This window comes from Podarcis cretensis, assembly GCF_951804945.1.
Source record: "Podarcis cretensis genome assembly, chromosome: 13".
In the NCBI taxonomy this organism is placed as follows: Eukaryota; Metazoa; Chordata; class Lepidosauria; order Squamata; family Lacertidae; genus Podarcis; species Podarcis cretensis.
Genome location: NC_137182.1, coordinates 42,738,873 through 42,752,427, shown reverse-complemented (window position 1 = coordinate 42,752,427; position 13,555 = coordinate 42,738,873). Strand labels below are relative to the sequence as shown.

The 13,555-nt window shown below is 45.0% G+C and overlaps 1 protein-coding gene and 1 long non-coding RNA gene across 2 annotated transcripts in view; one reads left to right on the top strand and one right to left on the bottom strand.

The window, feature by feature from the left end:
• LOC307201265 (angiogenin-2-like) overlaps positions 1 to 13,555 on the top strand; it is a 174,688-nt gene that overhangs the window by 116,733 nt on the left and 44,400 nt on the right. The gene's annotated exons all lie outside the window — the stretch shown is intronic.
• Positions 10,092 to 11,585, bottom strand: LOC307201352. Its single transcript, XR_013832685.1, has 3 exons — positions 11,212 to 11,585; positions 10,302 to 10,603; positions 10,092 to 10,157 (listed from the first exon to the last, which is right to left on the bottom strand). It is a non-coding gene; the product is annotated as an uncharacterized lncRNA (long non-coding RNA).

Here is a 13,555-nt window from a genome sequence, read left to right as displayed (position 1 = left end):
CACTTCCCCCCTCCTGGACTCCATCCCTCTCAAGAAACCTCTCAAGGTGGTCCCCCAATCTTCCAGGGCAGGTCTGGGCAAATGCAAGAGGATTGCAAGAAGGAGTTGAAGAAGTCCTTTTACATAAGCAAATATCTATTTTACGTGCTCACAGTCACCATTGGATTGCCACCAGGATTCCTGAGGGTGAAAAGGCCACTCTGATCACTTTGGGCCTTCACTTTTCCCCACTGCTTATCTATTACCTCGCTTTTCATCATATAAAAAAAATCCCTAAGCCTCGGGGTCAGAATTTCAGCAAAAATCTGACCTACTGCAAATCACTCAAAAATGGTGCCAAACTGTTGCAAATGCTCCCCTGAAAAAAAGTATGATCTCATCCCTTTTCTCATGATTCTTGCTTCTGTGGGATCAAGCAAATATGTGTGCATCTTATGGAGCAAATGAAGGCTGTGCAGCTATCACAGATGCCAGAACAGCAAGAGGGATTGCTGCTTTCACTGCACATTGATCCCTCTTGCTGTTCTGGCTTCTGCGATTCAGAATATTTTTTTTCTTGTTTTCCTTCTCCAAACACTAGGTGCTTCTTGTGGTCTGGTGCATCTTATACTGCAAAAAATACTGTAAATGAATCTTGGGTAGGACTGCCATATCCAGAAACAAAGGTTGTTGGCATTTTTTACAAATTAAGTTTTTGAGCTGTTTTGAAGGAAATTCACCTAAATCAACATTTCTGACATGGGTTGCCATGTGTCCAGATTTTACTGGACATTTCAGCAAATTCTCCTCAGACACCGGCCAAATCCCAGCTGTGTCCGGGAAATTCCAGACGTGTGGCGACCCTAATCTTGGGTAACGGACAATTTCAGAGAACATGACATGCTTGTAGGGCTTTTTTCAGCCAGAACTCCCTGGAACTCAGTCCTGGCACCTCTCATGAGGGCACCATTGCCATTTAAAGAGGAGAAGAAGAAGAAGAAGAAGAGGAGGAGGAGGAGGAGGAGGAGGAGGAGGAGGAGGAGGAGGAGGAGGAGGAAGGGGTGTTCATGATGAGTTCTGGCACCTCTTTTTTAGAAAAATAGCACTGCATGCTTGGGAAGTATAGATAGAATGAAAAACATGTTTTTGCATGCCAAGGCCCCCATTATTGCCTACCTAATGGCAAATAAACACATGGACACGAGTGTTTTGGTTTATGGGTTCCAATAGGCCACAACTTTCTTGGTTACATGTGTGAACGGTTTGGCTTAGGCATTGGGTGGAGCCAGGCAATATCTTGACTCCTGTCTGTCTGCTGGGAGTCCATCTAAGGGTAAACCACCATTAGGGGGTGCCCTATGACTTACATCAATTAGGGACACCCCAAGGGTCCCCGTAAGGGTTGTGACATGGCCCTAGCCCACATCCCGGCTTTGGACAGAATTCACAACCCCGGATCCCTTTAACAGGATACCCTTACTGAGGAGGGGCAGGAGGAGGCTACAACCTCCCCTCCATACAAACAAAGGCTTACTGCCACTCAAGCCCAAAGGGCTTGCCGCCGACACCCTCACACCTGCAATCAATCCCTGACGCACTCTGAAGTGTCATTCAACAGGGTATCATTGCCGACATCAGAAAGGTGTACCCTGTCACTGTGAGACAAGGCTTCCTTGTCAAAGGGGAAGACAAGTGATTGCTTTCTTTCTGGCTCTATTAATGGCCAGAAAGGAAAGCTTAGACCAGGCACCCCAAAACTCGGCCCTCCATATGTTTAGGGACTACAATTCCATCATCCCTTGTAAATGTAGGTAGATGTACATTTTCTATGTCTCTGGCCAGGGGAGGATAGAATCAAGAGACCCTCTTTTTCGTCATCCTACAATCAAAACTGCTATATCTGTCTCCACTCTCTATGGTTTAGGGTCAGAGGTGGAGCTCAGATTCATTCATTCAGTCCCTTGCTCAGATCTCGCTTCAGCGAGAAACTTATGTAAAAACTTATGTCTTATGTAGCATAATGCAAGAGGCATGGTGGGTAATTAATACAGTAGCCAACATCCGTAAGGTGGATGATGTTAATTATTTCACCGCCTGCACTTGAAATTTCTCCCGTTGTCAAAAACATAATAATAGCCAAAATTCTATAAAATATATTGTGTAGATACTGTCCTCCGTAGACTGTTGTTGCACGAAAGTCACCACATTGTCGTTTATCAAGTACTGACTGGCAAGTGTCAATATTCACACCGATATGTGATCATGACTAGACAACATCCACCACAACATTTGCACATGAGAATTTGAAAAGATATACAGTGGTACATCGGGTTAAGAACTTAATTCGTTCCAGAGGTCCGTTCTTAACCTGAAACTGTTCTTAACATGAGGGACTACTTTAGATAATGGGGCCTCCCGCTGCCGCCGCACCGCCACCACATGATTTCTGTTCTCATCCTGAAGCACAGTTTTTAATCTGAAGCATTATTTCTGGGATAGCAGAGTCTGTAACCTGAAGTGTCTGTAACCCGAGGTACATTGCAACCTTATTTTGCTAATGCATGTACGTGAAGTTTTCAGGAAGGATAAAGCATTAGGAGAGATTTGTGAGGGTTCCAGTTCCATTTTGGCCCACAGAGTTGAAGATGAGTTAATCATGTACGTCAACTGTTTTAATTGGAAAGCGTTGGAGTACGTCTTATGATTTGGGTGGTGGATAGAGCTTGTACCTCTAGAAATAACATTTTAATACAATAATAATGCATGAGAATACAGTATAAAAAACACAAAACACATACTGAAAATAAGAACCAAAAATAAATGAATAATCAACAATCCCCCATCCCATGAGTTGGGCCTGGAAATCAGTGCAGTTGGGCTTGGTGTAATATGACCGAACAATCTTGCCCTGGCCACCGAGTTCTGCACTAACTGAAGTTTCCGAATTGTCTTCAGAGCTCTGAGTAGAACACCTGACAGTAATCTCACCTAGAGGTTCCCAGAGCATAGACAATAGTAGTTAGGCTGTCTATGTCCAGATAGGCGTAGAGCTAGGACATCAGCTGAAGTCGATGGAAGGTACTCTGTGCCACTGATGCCACCTTAGCCTCAAGCGACAGCAAAGCATCCAGACGTACCCCTAAGTAGAAGATATCTGCCTCTTGGGTCTTCCAGTGAGTCTTTAATAACAAGGGGAAACATTCATGCTATAAGCACTGTATACACTGTAGAGAATCAGGATTAGCCCTGATCAATATGGGTGGATGAACACTTTCCCATGCATTGCATGGTGTAATATGCCTATCTGGAGTGAGTAAAAATATTCATGTAGGAATATAGACATCAGCTATGCCATCAACCTGTTGGGTACAGAATGCATCCTTCCAGTAAAACAATAAATAACACTAAATAACATTCAAGACCAATTAGTAAGTAGACCTTCATGTTTTTGTACTAATGATGCTTCATTTCCATCTCCTAAATAGGTTTCCGGCATTTGTTCCAGTACATCCAGTAACAATTTTCCACGTATCATCATCCACCATAGCAGAATTCTCTCTATATAAGGTGTCTCTTCCTGAAGGATGCTCAGAGGCGCATACGAGCGAAAGAAGATATTTTGATCAACTCTTTGGGAGACCAATTTCTATTACACTAGGTAAGAAAAACAACTTGACATGCTCATCTAGGAAGCTATGTTCATTGTTTTATTCAGGAGTGGGAAAGGTGGCCTAGAAGGCACACTGCAGGCGGATTTTAAATCAGCCAGCTTTTGAAGAGCTAAACTATGTCTGTCATTTCTTTTCTTCCATGCTTGATTTCAATTTCCCCCTGTCTTTGATAGAATAAACCTTTTCCATGTTTAACAACACTTTTCTCCTTGTATTTCCCCCGCCCCCCGGAATTTTATTTCTGTATGCAGCTATTCATTTTTGTGAATAAATATTTAACCTTTGTTTGACTCCTTCTCCTAAGTTAGTAATGGCAGCTTCCTGCAACCAATCAGAAGCTGTGCCTTGGATTCTGAACATTTTGGAAGTCAAACGGAGTTCCAGAAGGGATTCTGTTTGACTTCTGAGGTACCACAGTACTGAAGTAGATGGGCAGTGTCTGACGGCAGTACTAGGCAGCCTCATAACTACCTAATGAGGGAATTAGGATTACAATTTGAGCAAGGCTGTCATAGCCCTTTTCAGATTTTTTCTTGATATTTCCTGGGAAGCGGGTCATATAGTAAATCTGATGGGAAAAGGGAAAGCGTGAAAATGCTTTATTGAACTTTACACCGTTTCCTGTTTTTTCTGCGCAGAACAACCACCAAGAGCCACAGCAAGCCATGGCTGCCAAGGGGCCCTGTCCTTTATGGCTGCTCTTGGTTTTGCTCTCCTGGATGGTGCTGGGGACTGAAGCCTCCTGGGATTTCCAATCCTTCAAACACGAGTATGTCGATTACCCAAAGACTCTAGTCACATATTACTGCAACTATTTAAGAAGCAAAAGAGGCCTGATATACGGAGAATCACACACTTTCATTCATGTTTCAGACCAGGATCTTAAAAATATCTGCACTGTTAAGGGCATACGTGAAACTGGTCCCATGCCGAGCGCATCTCCTGTTCCAATCACCATGTGTTTTAAAGAAGACTTCATCTACTACGCTTATCCATTTACTAGGGAAATTTCGCTTTTATGTGAGAATGGATACCCAATTGAATTAAGATTTTGAATGCCATTGTTGCACAAGCAGACTTCTGCTCAGGCAACAAACCTTCGCTACCATCCTCTCTGATACTCAGCAGCGCCCTACACTTCCCCGCTCCTGCACTGCCTCCCTCTCAAGAAACCTCTCAAGGTGGTCCCCCAATCTTCCAGGGCAGGTCTGGGCAAAGGCAAGAGAATTGCATGAAAGTGGAGTTGAAGAAGTCCTTTTAAATAAGCAAATATCTGTTTTACCTGCTCACAGTCACCATTGGATTTCCACCAGGATTTCTTCCTTCTTGAGGGTGAAAAGGCCACTCTGATAACTTTGGGCCTCCACTGTGTCCCACCTCTCATCTCCTACATCACTTTTCATAATACAAAACTATGATCTCATTCCTTTTCTCATGATTCTTGCTGCTGTGCGATCAAGCAGTTATTTGTGGTATCCCCGGTTGCTTATTTAAACCCGGCCTCTTTTCTAACTCTTCCACCTTGTGACTCAGATAAGCAGACATGGAATATATATTTCTTATATGCAGCTTTGTTCTTTCCCCCTTTTTTTCCTCTGTATCACTCTATTTCTTTATAACCAAAATTATTTCAACAAAATATGAACATTAAAAATCCATGAAACTAACTGTGGCTTTCTGGTCCACCTCCATTTGTTTTTGCGTGTTGAGGTCCCCAATCCACCCCCCAAAATAACTTACAACGGACACGTAATTTTTGTTTAAGATTTTTGGCATGATTTTGGCCACAACTTTATTAAAATACAAACTGTGAGTGGTTGTTTAGGCGTTGGTTAAGACTATCTGTCCCCCCGCCTGGGGACAGAACTGACTTCCGGGCACCACCGAAAGACAGTGCGGGGGAAAGCAAGTCGGGGAAGAATTGGAGCTGAGACACAGACCCTCAACTCTCACCCGCCTGCTCCCCGAAGGCTTGCCGGCCCTAGTCCCATTCCAGGGATTGGACGAAAAAATGGCAAGCCCCAGGATTCCTTTAACGGAATTCCCTTTCCGCAGCAACCATGGAGGGGTAGGCCCAGCCTATCCTAACCCCTCCTCCACCAGATTTATAACCAATGCCTAACCGCCAATCGAGCCCTTTACGCTCGCCGCCAACCACTCACAATCCCAACCCATTCTTCAACCCTTCAATTACCGCATCCAACCAGACATCATTCCCCAGCTCGGAAAGATGTACCCCATCATTGCGGTAAAGGGCTAGAGCCTTGAAGGTAATATCCGGGTGGTAAATCACCAACCCACCAATTCCGTTACCCTCTTGCTCACTGCGGAATTAATGCGCTTCCTGGCCCTTTCAGCAGCCTTGGGTTGAGAAATGCCCTGCCAATTGCTCCTTTGCAGCAATTGTGACCAAAATATTTTAACGGTAGGTATTAAGGTCACCAACTCCTCCAAGTCTCTTTGAATCGTGGAGCGCAAAGTAGAGCAATCAACCTTTGCCATATCATTCTCCCCCAACTGCACCACAATTGCCAAAGGGGGACCATGTGAAAGCACCCTCCGCTTAATTAGTGGGATGAATTCACTCCACCGCATTCCCCGTCTGGATATCCACGACACCTGTACGTGCTGTGGGAAGCCAAGATCCGGTCCCCTTCCAGACTGCCTCGCTCTGATGGCAGCCCAGTAAACGATGCTGTGCCCCACAATCCAGATACGGACTGGAGCGAGACCTACAGGGTGGAGAACAAGCACACATCAAATACAATAATTCAACATCTCTTCCGCACGTAACCCTTGCACGCATCAGACTTCCACCGGCCCAAGTCCTTAATCCTGTAGGCCGACAACCCCCAATGGGCTGCTGTTGTAGCAGCACCAATGCGAAAGGAATGGGGTGCGAAACCATAAGCCGGGACCCCACAAGCAGAAATAACCTTACGCATTACCTTGGAAAATTGATGCCGTGCCAAGGGACGACCATTTTCGTGAATGAACAGTGGACCCTCCCCTGAGGGCCTCACTGCTAAGAATTTCCTCAAATCCTTAACCGGATAAGGACCCGGCTCCCCAGTTACGGGGAGCCTTATAACTGCCCCCCGACCCAATTGGTCCGTTTTCGAGTTACGCACCACGACTCTCACTTCCACAGGGGATAAACATACATCCTGAAGCAGCAGCCCCCTGGAACCGCCATCTCGCCTAGCCTCCATGACCACTTCCCCCACCCGTAATGCGGCAAAGAATGCAATTGAAAAGGACGCCGAAAAAAGGCGGGCCTCATACTTGGACCAACAAACGACCCTTAATTTGGCACGCATTCTACTCAGCAACTCAAAAGTGATAGGCTGCCGAACTGCTTTGCTAGGGGGAGCAAGATGACCCCAACCTTCCAAGGCCTTGCGCATTACATTCCTGCCTGCTGTCCTGTGAAAGTTGGAGCCTATTCCAACCTTCCAAGACCCTGCGCACGACACACTTTTAGAAGGGGCTCTAAAAAATTAAAGCTTTACTCTAGCAGACGTTGCAGCGGACTGAATTCTGATAGTTTTAACACTGCATCCGATCTGCAGCAGGTGGGCGAATTACTGCGGGTCCTGCTCAGAGGATGGGGGCAGGTTCCTCTGAATGGCCGAGGACTGCCAGCTAAATTTTAAGAAATCAGTCCAGGCCTTCTCATAAGACCTGAAAGCAGATGGGGAAACGTAAGCTACTACTCCTCATAATTATTAATTGTTGCCAAGTGCCACAGGAGCTCCAGAAAATCCGGCTATAGCTGGGCGTCCAGAGCCCAGGATCTGAAGCTCTCCAACTGAAAAAACGGGATAGAGCAACAGCAAAAACATTAGATGATCCCAAAATAAAGCGAGCAGAAACACAATATTAAACCTTAAGCAGTGTGAAGACTCTGCCAGAGCATGAGGACCGTTTTGCCAGGACTCTCCTACTGCCTGGTTATCAGACCAAGACAGAGCCGAAGGCCCCTAAACTCCTCAGTCCAGATGTGCACTGACACTACAATGGAGAAAACTTGAGAAAAGTTAGGTTACATGTGATTGCCTTGCCCTGCCAGGCTAAAGGCCACTGTACATGACGATGAAGGGACCCCGGGCCATGAGACCACCTAGCCAAGCAGGAATGGAAGGGGCAGCCTGGAGCAACCATCCTGCATGCAAAATTTAACTAACCTAGGAATGATAGGATCTGACAAAGCAACACTTGCTTCAGAGGAAGCACTACAAGAATAACATCCTTCAAGGCAAACAGCTTTTTTACAGGCAAGCAGATGTTTGAGCAACGGTATCCAGCTAGCCCCCAAATACATTAAAAGGGGCAGTAGGACCCACTGTCCTCCACTGCCAACAGAACACCCAGCTCCTCAGGGAATAAAGGGGCATCTAGTAAGCTAAGCAGAGGCTGGTGTCACATGAATCAGCCAGTAAAATAATCCACATAACGATACCCCCAGTTAAACGAGTCTTGACTTGCAGTGTTTAATCCAGAAAGGCGCTAAAGGACTCAAGTGCTGAGCGACCCACTGGTGTCGCCTTATCAATATAAGGACCATCCAATTAAAGCCTAACTACTTAAAATCTTGAGGGTGAACCGGCAACAGCCTAACAGCCGATTCAATATCGCATAATGCCAACAAGGCACCTCCTCCAATTTGTTGGTAAGCTCAACTGCCTGATCCAAAGATGCATATTTCACGGAACAATTCCGGAGGGATAGCATCATTCACTGAGGTGCCTTTGGGATGTGATAAGTATGGATCAGATGGAATTATATGGGACTTTCTTAGGGAGGATCCCCAAAGGGGATAAATGAAAATCGGGACTAGAAGGAGAATCAAAGGGATCCCACCATACGTCCCAATGCAAGCTGCTTCCTAACCTTCTATCTGGCTACCACAGGTAGCTCTCTAACTGGCTTTTGAATTACTGTATTCTGAGCCACTGGCTGAAAAGCCAGAGGAATCCCAAACCTTGGGAAAAACCCTTCCCACAAGCACAAAGCTACTGACCCATCTAGATAACCTTTTAGCCAGACTTTCAAAGGAGATATTTTTATGGAAATATGGGCGAGAGGTATTGAGTTATTGCTTGCCAGCCCCCGCTTGGACAAGATGCCCTGCCTTGTGTTGCCACCATGATGTGTAAATTTACAGGCCCAACACTGGCCAGAAACCCTAAAGAAGTCCCAACAAAGCTGCCACCGGGCCAGCTTCCTGCATACCGGATTCAGGTTCTATTGCTCAGGGAATTTCCATTCGAAATGTAGAGCTACGCAAGTGGTCCACATGTCCCCGTCCCTGCGATCCTAGCGAGCTAAGGGGATGATGGCAGCCCTGCATCTTAATAATAATAATAATAATAATAATAATAATAATAATCTATTTGTACCTCTGGGCAGCTCCCAACAAAATATTAAAATACAGTAATGCATCAAACAGTAAAAGCTTCCCTAAACAGGGCTGCCTTAGATGTCTTCTAAAAGTCTAGTAGTAGACATCTGGTGGGTGGGTGTACCACAGGGCAGGTGCCACTTCCAAGAAGGCCTTCACCTGGTTCCCTGTAACTTGGCTTCTCACAGTGAGGGAACCACCAGAAAGGCCCTCGGCGCTGGACCTCAGTGTCCGGGTAGAGTGATGAGGGAGCCTGCAGCTGTCCCATACAGGGACCAATCCTGCAACCTAGGCATTACCGGCACCATACGCTGACCAGCTGAGCTATCCAGGATGATCCCTAAAGACCTGGAACAGCCTCACCCCGACCCTTGGAGAGGTCCAAGGTGATGTCTGAATCATCATCAGAGCCCAGGGATGGTTTACCTGCAAGGAGGTGTAAGCATCATCCCTGCTCCGCTTTTTCCTGCCTCTGAAGACGCTTCCTTCTGGAAGCAGGCACCTGGGGCATCAACAAGTCATCCTCTGCAGGAGAGGCAAGCTCTGGAGGCATCTGCAAAGGCCCTGTCATAGTCTGCAAAAAGAAAAAACCTAAACAATGTGAGGAACAGGTGAACCAATGCTTTGTGCACCACATGGGGATGCTATTCAGGCCAGAAATGCTGCCAGAGGCCATCAAATTCTAGGGCCAAGCAGGCCAGACATAAATGTTTCCAATGAGATAACAAACTCGAGGCAGCCCACCACCTGTCCAGGTACCCCTGCTTGCCCTTTAGAGGGAAGCACCTCCTCAAGAAACCCAAAGTTCTTTTTGGGAGCAATATCACAAATGGGCCAAACTACCCAGCAACAAATTAGTCCAAAAGGAGCAGCTTGTTTTGCTTTGTTATAGCAATGGCTAAGTGGGGGATATGAAGCCCGTCTCCCAGGTCCTAGTCCTGTACTCTAGCCACTAAGCCACAATGGCTTGTCTCAAAAATGGCAGTCGCCACTATCAGGGAAGAACAAACTTGAAGAAAATAAACTTCTTCAGAAACAGCATAGTTAAAGAGCATACAAAGAGTGTTCATTGGAGGCACAGAGAGCCTCTGGCTCCACTCTGTCTGCCTAAGACAGTGTTTCCCAACCTTGGGCCTTCAGCTGTTTTTGGACTACAACTCCCATCAACCTTAGCTAGCAAGACCAGTGGTCAGGGATGATGGGAATTGTAGTCCGAAAACAGCTGGAGGCCCAAGGTTGGGAAACACTGGCCTAAGATATACATTAGCAACAAGTGAGCCTGCAAACAAACAGATACATTCTTATAGAGAGAATGAGTCACATGTCACAGAAACTTAACAATTTACTGTACTGCTAACTGTAGCAGGCTTAGGCTTGAGTGATATGTGCAGGCCGAGCAGGCCGTGAAGGCCTCCATGCTTCTGCTCTCTGCCTTTTTTGTCTCATTGCAATATTAAAGGAACACAAAATAGTGCTCCCGCCCAAGGCTAGATTAAAATTCAGCCAACAGCACTGCAATCACCCAAAATAAAGCCAACCTATGAGGATACTATAAACGAAAGTGATTCCAAGTAAGCTGGGAATTTACTGTACTGCTAACTGTAGCAGGCTTAGACCTGAATGATATGTGCAGGCCATGAAGGCCTCCTTGCTTCTGCTCTCTGCCTTTTTGTCTCATTGCAATATTAAAGGTAAAGGTAAAGGTACCCCTGCCCATACGGGCCAGTCTTGACAGACTCTGGGGTTGTCCGCCCATCTCACTTAAGAGGCCAGGGGCCAGCGCTGTCCGGAGACACTTCCGGGTCACGTGGCCAGCGTGACATCGCTGCTCTGGCGAGCCAGAGCCGCACACGGAAACGCCGTTTACCTTCCCGCTGGTAAGCGGTCCCTATTTATCTACTTGCATCCGGAGGGGCTTTCGAACTGCTAGGTTGGCAGGCGCTGGGACCGAGCAGCGGGAGCGCACCCCGCCGCAGGGATTCGAGCTGCCGACCTTTCGATCGGCAAGCCCTAGGCGCTGAGGCTTTAACCCACAGCGCCACCTGCGTCCCTATTGCAATATTAAAGGAACTCAAAATAGTGCTCCTGCCCAAGGCTAGATAAAAATTTGCAAACAGCACTGCATGCACCCAAAATAAAGCCAACCTATGGGGACACTTATAAATGAAAGTGATTCCAGGTAAGCTGGGAACAGCCCTGACTAGCCCCACAATTAAACAGGTGAAAATGGGGAAAACCTTTTTGCAAAAGAAAGCCCCGAATGGGGGCTCTCTCCCTATTGGGAAAAGCAAGCAAAGGAGGATTATGCACAGGCAGTGCTCACAGGTACAGGGAGAATCTTCCCAAAGGGCAGGGTAAGGTGTGGGGTGGGAAATCAAACAGAAAAAAGGGGGGAATTAAATTAATTAAGGGACTAGAGAAGATTAAAAAGAAGGGGAAAATAAAGAAATGTAACCAGACAATGAGAAGATCGCTCCACTGTCCTCCAGACGGTCCAAGTGCTCCAGGTGATCCGTTGCACGCAGCAAAAGAGAAAGTACAAGGCTGCGTGCAGAGTATTTAAACCTTTTACCCCTCCCACCAAAATTGCAACATAACTTTTGCCCCAGCAACTCGGCAATCCAATCAATGCCCCCTGGCCATCTTGGAGAACTTACCCAGCAACAAAGGGGTGGCTCAGTAGACCCCACCGCAACACGTGCTCTCCCTGAAGGAGAACACGCTTTCTCTCTTTTTTAAAAATAATATTTATTAAAGGTTTAAAGATTACAAAAAGAAGAAAGAAAAAATGAAAAATTAAATAGAACAAATCAATACCTTACAATACATAGGAAAGAAAAAAAACAATACAGTAAAACAGAAAAAACCCAAAAGCAGTTAAAAACACATCCAATATTTCCATATCTTTATCTTTCATTTACTTGTTTCATCGACCTCATCACACCTCCCTTTTTTGTATTCTAATTCAATTAGCTGTTTCAGCAAATCCTTTCCTTCTTACTCAATTTTTGTTCTTAACCCAATCTAACCTTAAATTTTCCACTTTGACCCATTAACAATCTATTTTTACTTAATTATTTATAACATTTCTGCTAAAGCCATGTAACTTCATTCCAGCATCCTTCTAACATTCATTAATTTTACAGTATTTCTGTAAATAGACTTTAATTTTTTTCCAATCTTCTTCCACCAACTCTTCTCCCTGGTCTCGGATTCTGCCAGTCATTTCCGCCAGTTCCATGTAGTCCATCAACTTCATCTGCCATTCTTCCCGGGTGGGTAAATCTTGTGTCTTCCAATGCTTTGCGATAAGTATTCTTGCTGCTGTTGTAGCATACATAAAGAAAGTTCTATCCTTCTTTGGCACCAATTGGCCGACCATGCCCAGGAGAAAGGCCTCTGGTTTCTTCAAGAAGGTATATTTAAATACCTTTTTCATTTCATTATAAATCATCTCCCAGAAAGTCTTAATCCTTGGGCATGTCCACCAAAGGTGAAAGAATGTACCTTCAGTCTCATTACATTTCCAGCATTTATTATCGGGCAAATGGTAGATTTTTGCAAGCTTGACTGGTGTTATGTATCACCTGTAGATCATTTTCATTAGATTCTCTTTTAAGGCATTACATGCCATAAACTTCATTCCTGTGGTCCATAACTGTTCCCAGTCAGCCATCATAATGTTGTGTCCAACATCTTGTGCCCATTTAATCATAGCAGATTTCACCGTTTCATCCTGCATATTCCATTTCAACAGCAAGTTATACATTCATGACAAATTCTTAACTTTGGGATCTAAAAATTCTGTTTCCAATTTTGATTTTTCCACCTGGAAGCCTAGTTTTTTTGTCCAAATTATATGCCTCCATTATTTGATAATAATGGAGCCAGTCTCGCACTCTATTTTTTAATTTTTCAAAACTCTGTAGTTTTAATCTGTCTCCCTCTTGTTCCAGAATTTCCCAATACTTCGCCCATTTGGCCTCCATATTGAGTTTTTTCTGAGCCTTTGCTTCCATTGGTGACAACCATCTTGGGGTTTTATTTTCTAGCAAGTCCTTATATCTTATCCAGACATTAAACAGTGCTTTTCTGACAATATGGTTTTTAAACGCTTTATGTGCTTTAACCTTATCATACCACAGATATGCATGCCAACCAAATACATTGTTGAAACCTCCCAAATCCAACACATCAGGATTTTCAAGAAGCAGCCATTCTCTCAGCCAGCAAATGGCGGCTGATTCATAATAAAGTTTAAGGACTGGCAGGGCAAATCCACCTCTTTCTTTAGCATCAGTTAATATCTTAAATTTTATTCGAGGCTTCTTGCCCTGCCAGACAAATCTAGAAATGTCTCTCTGCCACTTCTTGAAACAGTCCATTTGTCCAAAATTTGCAATGTTTGAAACAAAAACAGCATCCTTGGCAGTACGTTCATTTTTATCACAGCAATTCGGCCTAACAGTGATAGCTTCAAATTTGACCATATTTCTAGGTC